This window comes from Equus quagga, chromosome 14 (assembly GCF_021613505.1).
Source record: "Equus quagga isolate Etosha38 chromosome 14, UCLA_HA_Equagga_1.0, whole genome shotgun sequence".
Classification (NCBI taxonomy): Eukaryota; Metazoa; Chordata; class Mammalia; order Perissodactyla; family Equidae; genus Equus; species Equus quagga.
The window spans coordinates 71139398-71154319 of record NC_060280.1 but is presented as its reverse complement, the minus strand read 5'-3'; the positions used below and the strand labels follow the sequence as shown (position 1 = coordinate 71154319).

The 14922-nt window shown below is 35.4% G+C and overlaps 1 pseudogene; it reads right to left on the bottom strand.

Annotated features, from left to right (window-relative positions):
- Window positions 1-9640: 9640 nt before the first annotated feature.
- Window positions 9641-10632, bottom strand: LOC124225585 (olfactory receptor 10G7-like; annotated as a pseudogene).
- Between the last annotated feature and the right edge of the window lie 4290 nt (window positions 10633-14922).

Below are 14922 nucleotides of genomic sequence, written 5' to 3'. Positions count from 1 at the left end.
ATGGGATATGCTAAATACTTTATAAGCTAATCATTACAAGAACCCTTTAAAATAAGTATTGTTATTATATAAGTTGGGAACACTGCGGAAAGTTAGGTTACTTGCTAAAATTCACACAGTTAGTGAGGAACATGGTCAGAGTTTAATCTCAGGCTATCTGGCACTGGTATTATAAAATAATAACTGGGAGAACATTATTTTGTAAACACTTCATTGTGTCCTTTTTATGCTCTAAAAGTTACCTATTTCCAAAAGGGGGAAATGAAATTAGAATAAAATAATTCAGCATTGATGTTTGCATTCCACATAGGGAACGATGAAATTCGGGTAAATTTTTCATTATGTGCTTCCACATTTTGATGTATTCTCTTGGGCTTCTCAAAATAGTGGCTCTGGAGTACTGAACTTGTCCACTGAAGCTCGTTAATAGTGCTGTCATTCCCCTGTTGACCTGAAGTTTTAACATATTGTTTGGTAATGGTATGAGGTGTCTGACTGATTCCTTGAAGCTATGTTTTCTGAGTTAACTAGCAGTTGAAAAGGGTCTTAAATTACGGAAGTAAATAGCTAAATTATAAGAAATAAAAAGCTAACACAGGGAGAATCTGACTCAATAAATAGGGTAACTTTTATAATCCCAATGCTGACGCTTGTTCATCAATTCAGCCCTGCTTTCTCAATTAATTAATCAATGCAATAATTCCTTCAGCAATTTGAGTTAAATGACTGTTATATTTAACTCACAGGAGATAGAGAGCATGAAGACATCATTTGTGTTCCAGTGGGAAATACCTAAGTAAACAAATGAATTCTACAGTGTCATAAAGTATATCTGAGGAGCCATGGTAAATAACACAGCATCTAACACAGATTAGGTTGTGAAGTGAATCACCATCTGAAAATAAAGAAAATCACATATACTGGTAACAAAGTCATGCTCTAACCACATAACTCATAATAATTAACATGTAGAGTATGAATAATAGAAAGATCATTTCAGTTTATGTGTTTTGGAGTCTGCCCCAAAACAGAATTAGGTGGACTGCACTAAGTCTTAACTCAAATGTTTACAGGGTGACTTTGTTTTCCTCACTGTGGGTGAAATTAAGACAAAAGCATGTCTCTCCTCCCTTGGTAGAATATGGGGATATTTCAAAATGGGTATTATCATATCCTTACTCAAAGTTATCATCAACAAAATGTTTTCAAGGAACTTTATTCTTATGCAGGCATGCGTCATTTAACAACGTGGATATGTTCTGAGAAATGGGTTATTAGGCGATTTTGTTGTTGTGTGAACATCATAGAGTGCTCTTATACAAACCTAGATGATATAGCCTACTATACACCTAGGCTATATAGTACTAACCTTATGGGAACACCATTGTATATGTGGTTTGTTGTTGAGTGAAACATCATTATCAGCACATGACTATATTTTGGATATCCATACCATCAAAGTGGACTAGAGGGCATGCAGATTAGATGAAAAGGAGCATTTGTGAAACCTTAAAGATTTGCCATCACTCTAGTCATCTAATTCATTCACAGTCAGCAGGGGCAGTAGAAAGCCATAACAGAATTTTGAAAATATTATTGAAATTTGTACAGCAGCAGTTTTGAAGTAGTCAGATGTCCTAATGATAGCACTTAAGATCATTAGATATAAATGATCTACAATGACTCTCCTGGAGTGAAATATGAATGGATAAGACTTATGAGACTTTCTATTACACCTCTAAAACATGCCCACTGGGTGTATATTCACATGATTGATAATGTGGCATTATAGTATTTGAAATCATTAATGAAGTATGCCAAGCCACCATAGATGGGAAAAACTCTAAAAATAAACATGGAAAGCAATTCTATAGTAGGCAGCCTGCTGTATATTCATAAAACATCACTGTCTGAGGCCACACTAAATTCTACTTAGCACTAAGAGTACAACACAAGCGTTATTGATATATTTTCTCTTATGTTCAAAGATGGTGGTAGTAGTCTAAAGGAATTCTTTGCCGTTACAAGTCCACTTCTACCTAGCATGACTTTAAACTTACCCAAGACCTATTGACAAGTGGGACAAATCTTGAACTCATAAAGATATTCTTCATTTCCATTAGAATGTTATTTGATTTTTAGCATTTTCTTTTGATTCTATATTAGAGTTTCCATATCTCTTCTCACATTATACATTTGTTCTTTCATCTTATCTATTTTTTCATTGAGTTCTTAACATATTAATCATAGTTATTTTAAATTCTCTTTCTGTTTTCTTTTTTTTTTTTGAGGAAGATTAGCCCTGAGCTAACTGCTGCCAATCCTCCTCTTTTTGTTGAGGAAGGCTGGCCCTGAGCTAACACCCATGCCCATCTTCCTCTACTTTAAATGCGGGATGCCTACCACAGCATGGTGTGCCAAGCGGTGCCATGTCCGCACCCGGCATGCAAACCTGTGAACCCCAGGCCACCAAAGCAGAACATGGGCACTTAATCGCTGTACCACCAGGCCAGCCCCTAAATTCTCTTTCTGTTAATTCCAACATCTGTGTCATATCTGGGAATGGTCCTGATAAGTACTTTATCTCTTCACACTATTTATTCTTGCCTTTTAGTGTGCCTTGTAATTTTTTGTTGAAAACTGAGTAAATTGTATCAGGTAATAGAAACTTAGGTAAATAGGCTTTTAGTGTGAGGATTTATGATAATCTAGCTAGTAGGTGGATTGTGTTTATGGCTTGTAGTAGCTGTAGGTGTCAGAGGCTTCAGATTCCTCTGGTGTCCTGTTTTCGCCCACCTGGTTACTTTAGGCATCCTTAAGTCTTCAGTATTCTTTCTCAAACAGAGTCTGTGTCTTTCAACTGTAACAGCTATAATCCACTATTACTATAATGGAGCTATGTGGGTGTGGTTGTAAGGTTGGAGGGAGGGAAATTATTCTATAACATTCTGATTCAACGCCAGTGCTTTTTAGTGGTCTTGTGTCTATGGGGCTGTGACCTTCAAATTGTTTCTTCATTCCCCGCTCCATTTCCCCTACTACCTTCCTCAGCTCCAGCATTCTCAATTTAATTTCCTGTAGTTCTCACCTCTGTTGACCATGTTTTTCCCCCTTTAGGTAAGGCAGGAAGACTACATAGGTCACACCTTTGACAGGGAGAATTGCCCTTCTCCCAGTTGGGATAAGACTCTGGCAAAGTCTTTTTCCCTAGAGAGAGCAATTCTTTGTTATGGAGAAAGCTCTAGGTATATTTTACAATGGTTACTTTTCCCCTAACCCTACCAGAGCCAAGAGGAAAATCTTCTTGGCTCTTCACCATGAGAAACTGGTGGGGTCCTAGAGGTAAAGTTCATGAAAGTTTTGGGGCTCCCTAAAGATTGCAGCCCTCAGGAGTTTCTCACTGTCGTGTTAGTCCACATTCAGCCTCTGCTAATTGTCAAAATTATCATTTAGGGGTTCCTATTATTTTATGACTCCAACAGCTTCTGCTCTAGGTGAGCAGATCTCTCATCTATGTCTCTGGTCATCCCTTTCTCTTCTGATTTTGGAGTGATAAGTTGCCCTGTGATCTCAATTCTCTGACGCACCAAGAAAACATTTCTTTTTAAATTTGTCCAGATTTTTCTTGTTGTAGAATTTCAAGTGACAACTTCCAAGATTTTTACATGTTGGAGTTGGAACCAGAAGTCACAATTTCCTGACTTGGAAAGATCAACAGTTCTTTTTAATGATACGTTATTTGTAATGATATTCTTAACGACTTACGTGTTTAATTTTTTTAACTTTGTATTCCTTCTTGTATCTCAAATATTCCTTCCTGTATAAATTTTATTATTGCATTATATTTTTTTAAGTTGCTTGCTAAGGGCCTATTAGTGGTAAATATTTTCAGTTTTTACGGTCTCCAAAATCATCATTTCACACTCATTCTTGATAGTTGCTTAGTATACAATTTTTATTGACAGTTATTTTCTCACACTCTTTGCTCTTTATTTCAATATTTGTTGATCTGCATCATTACTGAAGATCAATTAGCTGTTAAAATATTATTTCATTGAAGAATGATTTACTAATAGCAATTATCACGAGTCATATATTTTGAAGCTATTTTGCTAAGTTCATACAAATTTGGAATTTTAATATCTTCCTGTTAAATTGGTCCTTTTATGTTTATAAAATGACTTTTGTATCTCTTACTTCCTACTTTAAAGTCGACTTTATCTGTTACTAATATAGACATACAGGGGGTTTTTTTCTGATATTTTTGTGGTATACATTTTTCACTCTATAACTTTCCATTTTTGTGTGTGTCTTTGTATATAATATAAATATTATGAACTAGATATAATCAAGCATTTTTTAGGCTCTCTGGTAATATTTTTATTTTTATCGCCTACTGTACCTATAATTAATGATATAACTAGGTTTAAATTTAACATTTTCCTATTTGTTTTCAATTCATACCTTAAATTCTTTTTTCTTTATTCCTGTCCTTTCCATTTTGGTTTGTATTATCAAAGTACTTAATGTATTAATCACATTTTTTCATTATTTTATTTCCTTTTTAATTTTAACTATTTTCATTATTCTATTATCTTTTTAAGATATTCAATATAATTTTAATTTTATAATTTAATTATATTAGTGCATTTGCAATATCCTAATTAATCCAAGACCCTTACAATCATTTAACTTCATGTAACAGCTTCCTATATTTTTAAATTTTATTTCCAAATGTGTTATAAACCTCACGGATATTATTATTGGTGGTTTAAATAGTCAATAGCCTTTTATATTTACCTGTATATTTACCCTTTCCAGTTCTATTTATTTCTTTTTGCTTTTCCATCTGGCATCATTTTGGAATTTGCTTTAGTAATTTTTATAGTGAGGTGTTATAATTTATGCTGTTTGTACATAAATGTTTACAGAGGGAGGTTAACCCTGATACCAGCTACTTTGTCGTGGCTGTGTAGAAATAACAGTTTCCTTTTTTTTTTTAAATTTGTGATTTGACTTTTCTCTTTGCCTCCTTTTAAAAATAAACTTTATAGATGTTAATTTACATACACTAAAATATATACATTAGGTTCACAGTTTCATGTGTTTTGGCAAATGTTGTTTACCACCACAATCAAGATAAAAAATCTTTACTCTACCGCAATAGAATACCTTGTGTCTCTTTTTAGTCATTCCCCCACCACCCTGAGACCCAGACTGATCCGCTTTCTCTCACTATAGGTGAGATTTGCCCTTTTCGGAGTTTCCTATAAACAGAATGATATAGTATATAGAGTTTTGTGTCTGACTTCCTTTGCTCATCCTTCTTTTCCTTATTTATCTCTGTATTTGTGCATATCAATAATTCATTTCTCATTGAATTGTGATCCATTGTATAAATATGTCACAATTTATCACCTATTTTTTAACATTTATGTTTATTCTTGTTTGGGTATATTATTAATAAATATGCTATGTAGATTTATTGCAAATATTTGTGTGGACATATGTTTTCCATTCTCTTGGGTAAACATTGAAAAGCAGAATTGCTAAGTCTAATGGTAAGTCAAATTACAAGTGTACGTTTAATATTTTAAGAAACTGTCATTGTTCTGCAAACTGGTTGTAATGTTTTATATATCCAAGAGCAATATATAAGTGTTCCAATTGTTCTGCATCCTTACTCATATTTGAAGTTGTTAGTTTTTAAATTTTAGCCATTTGATTATATGCGGTAATATCTTACCATGGTTTAATTTACATTTGATTGAAAATCAACCGAGTGATATGTGTGGGTCTGGACTCCACATTCTGCTCCATTGGTCTCTATGTCAATGCTTATGACAACTGTTCACACTCTAGATTACTATGATTTACAATACTTATCACTATCTTTAAAGACACAGGTTGTATGTTTCTGTGGCTACTACGTGCACTACGTGCCTACTATTTGTACCTTCATCCCCCAAACCCGCCAGCTAGCCCTTCATTATTCAAATTAGTGCTTGGACAGTTCATTTCCTTCCAATCTTCTTCAAACACTCCCTTGGTGCTATTTGTATGTGATCTCTGTAGGGGAATCGTTCAATAGCATTAGGGAACTGCAAGAGCAAAAGTTTTGGTTCTTTCATCCCTTGATATCTCCTAGGACTGTGCCCTTGAGAAGTAGCTGCTTTTATAAATGGTGTGTCTAGGCCTCTTTAAGTTTACAATCTCTCTAAAGGTCTTTGGGTATTATTGTGAGAAATAATTCTATAATGTTCAATAACAGGTTTGTATAAATCCCCCAAAGACTATTTTTCTTGGGCTTACTTTTGAAATGTGGGAAGGGTGATGGTTACCCTACTGATCTGGCTCCTCTTTATGCTACTCGTTAAGAGAAGTTTCCTTCTTCATGTTTAGGAAACAGATGTTTAACAGGCAGCACAAAGGAAAGAACCTAGTGAGCTGTCCTCTTGCTTATTTAACTGTAAGCTTTACCTGCCTTGTCTTTTAAGCTACACTGTCAACCAGATCATTTTACCTGAAACTGTCACAGGTACTTAACGCAAACATTTCCAAAATTAGATTCTTCATTCTCACCCTTATTAGTTCTCTATTTTGTTGAACTATATCCTCACTGCCAAAGCATGCTAAACTGCTCCATAAACTTCACCTCTTCACACAATTTGCTGTTCTTTGCACGGCATTGCACCACTCTCAATTCCTACTGCTACTGCCTGAACCTGGATTTTCATGTTTTTTCTTTTATTCTGATAAGCAGGTGAAAAGTCTCTTTAGTTGATCTTTCTGCCCTAAAGCTTACCTTCCTCCAATCTGTCTTCCATGTTCCCACTAATTATATCTCTGAATATAAAGGCTATCATATTACTGTCATATCTGCTGTTTTTCAATAACTCTTCCAAATTTACAAGATAAAAATTTGTCTTCCTATTGTTCCTATGCAAGTTTCTTCATAATTCTCTAATTTTTCTGACTCCTTTTCTTATGTAATCTATGCTTCTTTTATATTGGGACTATAAGCTCCTTGACAAGGGTTTATGTCTGTTCAATCTTTGAACTCATAGTGCATAGCATGCAATAACCATTTAATTCATGTTTGTTATTAAATGGATAAATAGGTGGAAATAAGAAAAAGAGAAGATAAAAAATGTAAACACCTGGGCCAGCCTGATGGCATAGTGGTTAAGTTCACGTGCTCCACTTTGGTAGCCTGGGGTTTGTGGGCTTGGATCCTGGGCGTGGACCTACACACAGCTCATCAAGCCATGCTGTGGTGGCATCACACATACAAAATGCAGGAAGATTGGCACACATGTTAGCTCAAGGATAATCTTCCTCATAAAAAAAATAAACAAAAAAATCAAATATAACTCAAAGTGTTTTATCTAACCATATAACAATTAAAATACTAATATTGGATACCTTTATTCAGTGGTCACTATTCATATTAGCTAAAAAATCGCCACACAAGAGATCTTTATAGTCTTGGAACTGTTCAATATCTTGACTTTAGTGGTAGATACACAAACCTACACAGGTCTTAAAATTGTGTACTACTTCACACACGCATGCACACATGAACAAATAAAACTGGGGAATTCTGAATAAGATCTGTGGATTTTATTAATATCAATATCCTGGTTGTGATATTGTACTATAGTTTTGCAAATTTTTACCACTGGGAGAAACTGGGCAAAGGTATCAAAGGTTCTCTCTGTATTATTTCTTACAACGTTATGTTATTCTACAATTATTTCAATAAAATTTCAATTAAAAAAATACTGATATTGGGGCCAGCCTTGTGGCCTAGTGGTTAAGTTTGCATGCTCCACTTCTGTGGCCTGAGTTTGGTTCCTGGGCACAGCCTGACACCATTCATTGGGAGCCATGCTGTGGCAGTGACCCACATACAAAATAGAGGAAGATTGGCACAGATGTTAGCTCAGGGTAAGTCTTCCTCAGCAAAGAAAAAAAAATACTGATATTTACCTTATATGTCATCATTAAAAATTTAAATTGCTTTCAACATGGTTTCATTTAATACCTATTATTATTGTACTTTGAATTACAATGTGCACTTATCACAATGAACCCTGGATGATGCTACACTTGCTTTTCTCCCTCAGCAGACCACGGCCACCTTGAAGGTAGAGACCTTGTCTGTTCTATTGTTTATCATGTGCCTTAATACTCAGTAAATATCCCATAACATTTTTTTATGGTGAGTTAAATAAAATAGTGTGACTACAAGGAAGTGAAAAGAATCCAAGTGAACTCAATGGCTAAGTAGTTTTGGTCTAACATGTCCTCAGTTTTCTCCTTTGCCAAATGAGTAGGATTATATAATTGTCCATACTAGACTTGGTTTAATGGAATGAACACTAATAATCAACATCTTACATAGGTCACTATTTCATGGTTAATATAGGTCATGCTTTCAAAATTAGTATGATTCTCTTACCAGCATAGCTTCATAGCCTACTTAGAGGAAGATATGCCAAGCTAGCACAGAAGGGATGCTTTGCTAAAGCATCTCTGGAAGGCAGCTGCTGCAACTCTGAGGAATTTGAGAAGCATTCTCCACTCCTAGCAGCTACCTACCCCTTTTCTCTTCTTGATATGCTATGTGATATTGACATTTATTGCATTAACATGATATGTGTGACATTTGAATTAAGCATTTATTTTCAGAAAAATTAATTTACACTTTCGATATAGGTATATATTTGGATGACTGTTTGTGAGGTTCATTGCCCATTCTTTACCACCCCAGATGGTGTCCATAATCCATTTTATACTTTAAGTCAAACAAACGTGAAATACTGAAATAGTCTAATTACAAAGGAAGTACTTCTTAGGACCTGGTTTTAAAATCGTGAGATACAATCAATGTTTTTTAGTGATATAGATTTGCCCTAAGGTTGTTTGTTTATTTTTCATATATTTATTATTTGTTCCATTTTTCCTTACAAAAATAGTTTTAAGATTGCTAAAAATAGAAGCTTTGCATTTTGGAGAAAAGACCAGGAACTCTGTAACTATAGAAGGAAAATCTACATAGCTGTATCAGCAACCAATATACTATAAACTAATATAGTGTAAATAGACAAATGTTTACTTTCAAGAATCTTGGATGCAACAGTGAAAAAAATTAAGGAGTTACACAGTTTTCATTAGCTCATAAATGTTAATAAAACCAGTCTTTTTCACAATCAAGCATTTTTGGTGATATTTTCTAATCTAAAAATTTCACCATATGGATATTACATTATATAATGTACTGTGAATATTATAAGTGACTTTTTCAATATGGAAAGTTTGCAAAGGGAAAGAAATAGCTTTTTATAAAGCCTTTATTTAAATTACACAAAATAAAATACAATAGCATTATATTGGATAGCAATTCTTGAAAATACGTATGTAGGAGATAGAAGTAAACCACTTCTCTGATGATTTACTTGATAGAACACCAAAAGAGGAGAATGGGCCATTTTTGTTTCTCTTAGATTATCACGGTTAAATAGATGCTTAAACAGGGCTCCTTACAAGCATTGCACAAGGAAAAGAAATTAAATTCATTAAATATTCATTACAAATTATGATTGGGTAATTGAAATGTTCCTTGAAACTATAATATTCATATTGGTTTTTTAATTGAATTATAAATAAAGAAGAACCTAGTCATATCCGGCCTTTCTAATTTACTGTGAATGAATACCGACTCACTTTTCATCTTGAGCAGAGCTTTCCTCACATTCTTGTTCTTCAGGGCATACACCACAGGGTTTAAAAGGGGTGTCAGCACAGTGTAGAAAACTGTCACAACACCATCCACCGCATCCTTGGAGCCTGGCCTCAGGTAAATGAAAACACCAGGGCCAAAGAAACAAAGGACCACAATTCAGTGAAAGGCACAGATCTGAAATCCTCTGCATCTCCTCTCTGAGGTGCAGATCTTCAGGATGGAACAGACATTGGACACGTAGGACAGCGCTATCAGGAGAAAACAGCCTGAAGCCACTACCTCGATGTTGACAAGTATCACCATCTCGTTGGCAGAGGTGTCTGCACAGGCCAGGTTGAGGATGGGTGGTGCATCACAGAAGTTGAACCCATAGTAGGGAAAAGGGAATGTCAGTATGGTCTGGACAGCAGAGTGCAGAGAGCAACTGAGCCATGTGCTTATGGCCAGGAGGGCACACACTCTCCCACTCATCATGCTGCTGTACATGAGTGGGTAACTGATGGCCAGGTAGCGGTCACAGGACATGACTATGTAGAGGAAGCACTTGGTGCTCTCCAGCAGGTGGAAGGAGTAAAGCTGGGCCACATAGGTGTGGAGGAGATAGCTTTGCCTCCTGGGGAAACCAAGGTCATCAGGATTTTGGGCACAATGACTGTGGAAAAATACATGTCAATGAAGGACAGGTTGGTCAAGAAGTAGTACATGGGGGTGTGGAGGTGGGAATCCACCATGATCACCAGCAGGATGAGGAGGTTCCCCACCACAGTGAGTATGAAAATCACCAAGAAGATTCCAAAGAGCCAGGTGTTCAGCGCTGGTACATGGTGAAGCCGTATTAGGACAAATGTTGTCACGAGGCTCACATTTGTCATTTTTCGACACATTTGGTCACTCTCCGCATAGGAATATAAAGAACATCCAGCATTTAATTGAGAACTGAGAACCCATTCTCTGTGTAGCAACTGCATCATCCATGGCAGATAATTCTGGAGTTATATTCAACTTTGCCTATTGCAAAGCTTCTTTGATAAGTAAGATGGAATGATTTCATCATCTGCCTCTCTCTCTTTCTCACATACACACAATAGAGGCAAACACAGATATATGCAAAAGGAAGTAGGAGAAATCCATGGCATTAATTTCTATTGATATCATAAATTACCTCACATTTAATGGCATAAAACAATTCAGTTTTACTATTGTGCAATTTTTTCAGTCAGGTCAGCTGGGTCCTTTGCTCAAAGTCTCATCAAGTTAAAATCAAGGTGTAAGCTGGGTCTGTAATCTCATCTGAGGCTCAGGGTCGTCTTCTAAGTTTATTAAGGCTTTTGGCAAAATACATTTCCTTGAAGCTTTAGGATTGAAACCCCTGTTTTCTTGCTGGCTGTTGCCAGAGAACATCTGAAGCCACACTTAAGTCTTAACCACCTGACCATCTGACAACATAGCAGCTTCCTTCTTCAAAGCCAGCAGGAGAATCTCTCTCCAGTTTGCTGGGCAAAAGGGAAATGCAATGTAATGTAAGTGAGAGAGTCATATCCCACCATATTCACAGGTCCCACCTTCACTCAAAGGGAGGCTATTTAGCAAGGAGCATACACCAGGGGGCAGGAATCTTAGGAACTATTTGAAACTGTATTTTCTCTCCAAAATTCATTGGGAAACGTAAAGAACCAAGAATTTAATTGTTGATAGCAGTGAGCATTTTGAAAGTCTAAAGTACACCTAAATCATTCCCTTATGTCCTCGTAAATAACATGAGAGTAATAGCATCTACCTAATTAAGAAGTTATAAGTATTAAGTGAGATACTGCATGTAAAGTACTTAACACAGTGCCTGACATGTATTAACTGCTCCACAAATGATGATGAATCCTGTAATACTGTCCCTTATATTACAGAATTTCCATACATACAGAGAGAAGTAGAGACAGAAACAGACAGGGAGAGAAAGAGATTGATAATAAATAATAAAAATAAAAGTCTCTTTGTGCTATAGAGACTTCTCAATTTCAAAGTTAGATCTTTGAGGAAGATTCATCTCTGGTACTGATACTGCTACTGATGCCTCAGTACCACCACCACCTGCTTATAAAAGGACTTCTTTCACCTCAATCAGAGCAAATTAGAACATCAACTCCATAATAGGATCCCTGCAATCTCACATATGATCCAGAACATACCAAGCCTCTTACACTGCTGACCTCACACTTCTCTTACACTAAAACATCCTTTATGAGGCTCTAAGAACATAAAGTTCACATGCATGAACCACAACCAATTGGGTAACGGACAGTTTTCTAACATACATTCTTCAAACATAGATATCTACATATTTTCTGAAATTGCCTTTGCTAGAGAAAATATCCCTTCCCTCTCCTTCTGCTCCTCATACTCATAAATCCAACCAATGCTCTCATAAGAGGAGACAATTCCATCAAATATATGGTTCTTATTTAAAACCTACTAACTGAGACAGGAAACAATGAAATCAATGTAAAAGGAAAGGACATAAGTCAGCTTGATGTCAAGAAAAGTTTGGATTCCACACAGTGAAAAGTGAGGCAGAAATGATGATATTGATTTAATCCAGAATACTGTCAAGTTCAGGATTGATATTAATTGTTTTATGAAAGAAGACTCCGAAACTGCCTCACCAATATGAGAGAAACAAGGATCTCTGCTCTTAGAAAAACCCAAACAAAATTTATCCTATCCCCAGGCAATGTGGCTTACAATACATTAAAGCTGTATTTTTCAAACAAGAAAATAAATAACGAACAATTATCCTAATCACCTACTTCAATATCAGAACTCTAGAAATGTAGCAACTATATCTTTGAAATTTCTCCTATACCAGTGTGATCCCATCACCAGAATAATCTCACATTCAGATTAGATGAAATATGAAAATTTTATTTAGGTGAATTACAAGGTAGCCTGAAACTTAAGGCAGAAGTATCAATGAAAGGTGTCAATGTTTGACTCGTTTGTCCACGCTGTAGCAACTTAGTCCCTATTTGTAGGCCCTCAATTACTAATTATATGTATATATGAATGGAGTGGGAGACTAGATAACCAAATTTAGAAGGAAGTCTAACAATCTCCAAGTATCTTAACTCTGAATGGGTGTTCAAGAAGGAAAGCACAGGATATAAGAGAAATCTGCCTTTCTTGAATTCATCTTACCATATATGATTCATTTCAGTGTTAAACTCATCTGTGTTTTATTTTCTCTCAATTTTTCACTTTTTACATGCTATGACAAGGCTCTAGTTTGCAAGTTATTATCCAAAGAACAGATACACCTATGATTCCTTGATGAGAAAGGGTGGTTCATGTCTACTCAAGGACCCAACTAGTTGAAGTACAGGGAATGGAAACTAATGTGGCTAGATGGGTAGGAGCCTGATTTGATTTAGTGTCTCAGGGGAGAGGATTACTCTTGGGTCTTCAGGACCCTGATGAGCAGAAAAACAGGAAGAGACTAATGAAAGGTTTTTAACAAACATGTAATTATTTCCCTCTGTGTTTGTTATTTGAACCCTCCTGAGAAGAGTTCATCTCATTCTGCAACTAATACTTATAACTAAGAGGAAAGGAGGACTCAGATACCCTTTTTTTCTGACCAGATAGACTCACAACTGATTACTCTCAACTTGAAATTGTCCAGAATCCATAAACAGTCATCACCTGTTTGCACTCTCCATCTCAAAAGCACTCCCTCTTCCACCATCTTTTAAAGACAGTCTAAAACATTTACATTTCCAAAGCTTTTTTATGGCTAAATTGTAGATATAACTGTGATACTATTTATCACATTGGTTTAGGTAAATGTATTTTAAAGAAAACAAACAAATAAGGCTATCTATAAAAGATAAAATATTGAACTACGTTGATCGCATTTTAAAATATAAATTTTGCAGCTAATTTTCTTTGATCACATGTAATAAAGATTATAAGTAGAGAAAACAAAACAGTTGGGAACTTAAACAATTTCCTAAACACCACTTCCATAAATGAAGTAATTACCACTATACTCTATATGTTGAATGTAATACCATCTTTATATAAAATCTAAGGTAAAATTAATTCCAGATGAAATAAAGATTTAAATAAAGGGGAAAAATCTCAAAATACTAAAATTTCAAAATGCTAATATTTGGATTTTAATCTGATAACTTGGGTGTAGAGAAGACTTGCATCATTACTTTTGATATCTAGTATTGTAATCTCCTAGTTTTTACTTCTTCAAGATTAACTTGACCATTTGGGGGGGCCCATTCCATTTCAATATACACATTAGGATCCATATGTCCATATCCACGGAATAAAATCCTCGCATTTTAGTTAGAATTGCGTTGAATCCATAAACAATTTGAGGAGAATTAAAATCTTTAAAATATTGAATCTTTTAACCATGAGCACATTATAATCGTCCATTTCTTCAGCAACTTGTAGAAATCTCTCAAAAAATGTTTTGTAATTTCTATTGCTATGGTCTTACACATATTTACTTGCATTTATATCCAGATCAGGGTTTCTCAACCTCAGTACCACTGATATTTTGGGCAAGACAAGTCTCGCGGGGGCTTCCTGTGCTTTGTGAGATGTTTAGCAGCATCCCTGACCTCCAGGCACTAGATGTCAGTACCTGTGATATAAACACTTTCTCCAGACATGGCCAAATGACAGTTGAGAGACACTGATCTAGATATTTAATAGATATTTGAGTTTTTATTTTTAATTTAAACATGCATAAACAAACGGGCACAGATTATAAGTGCATAGGACATTTTTACGGGTAGTTGCAGATCATACATTCTCATCACCATGTACCAATCCACTGTGTGAATATACCATAATTTATTTTTAATTCAACTTTTGATAAGTATTTGAATAATTTCCAATTTTTGCCTATTAAAATTAGTGCTGCACCCCTAGGTTCATTGCAATATTCTTCACAACAGCCAAGACTGGGAAACAACCTTAGTGCCCATCGATGGGTGAATGGATAAAGAATATATGGTATATACATGCAATGAAATACTGCTTAGCCATAAAAACAGAGGAAATCTTGCCATTAATGACAACATGGATGAACTTGAGGGTATTTTGCTAAATGAAATAAATCAGACAGAGAAAGACAAATACTGTATGATTCCACTCATGTG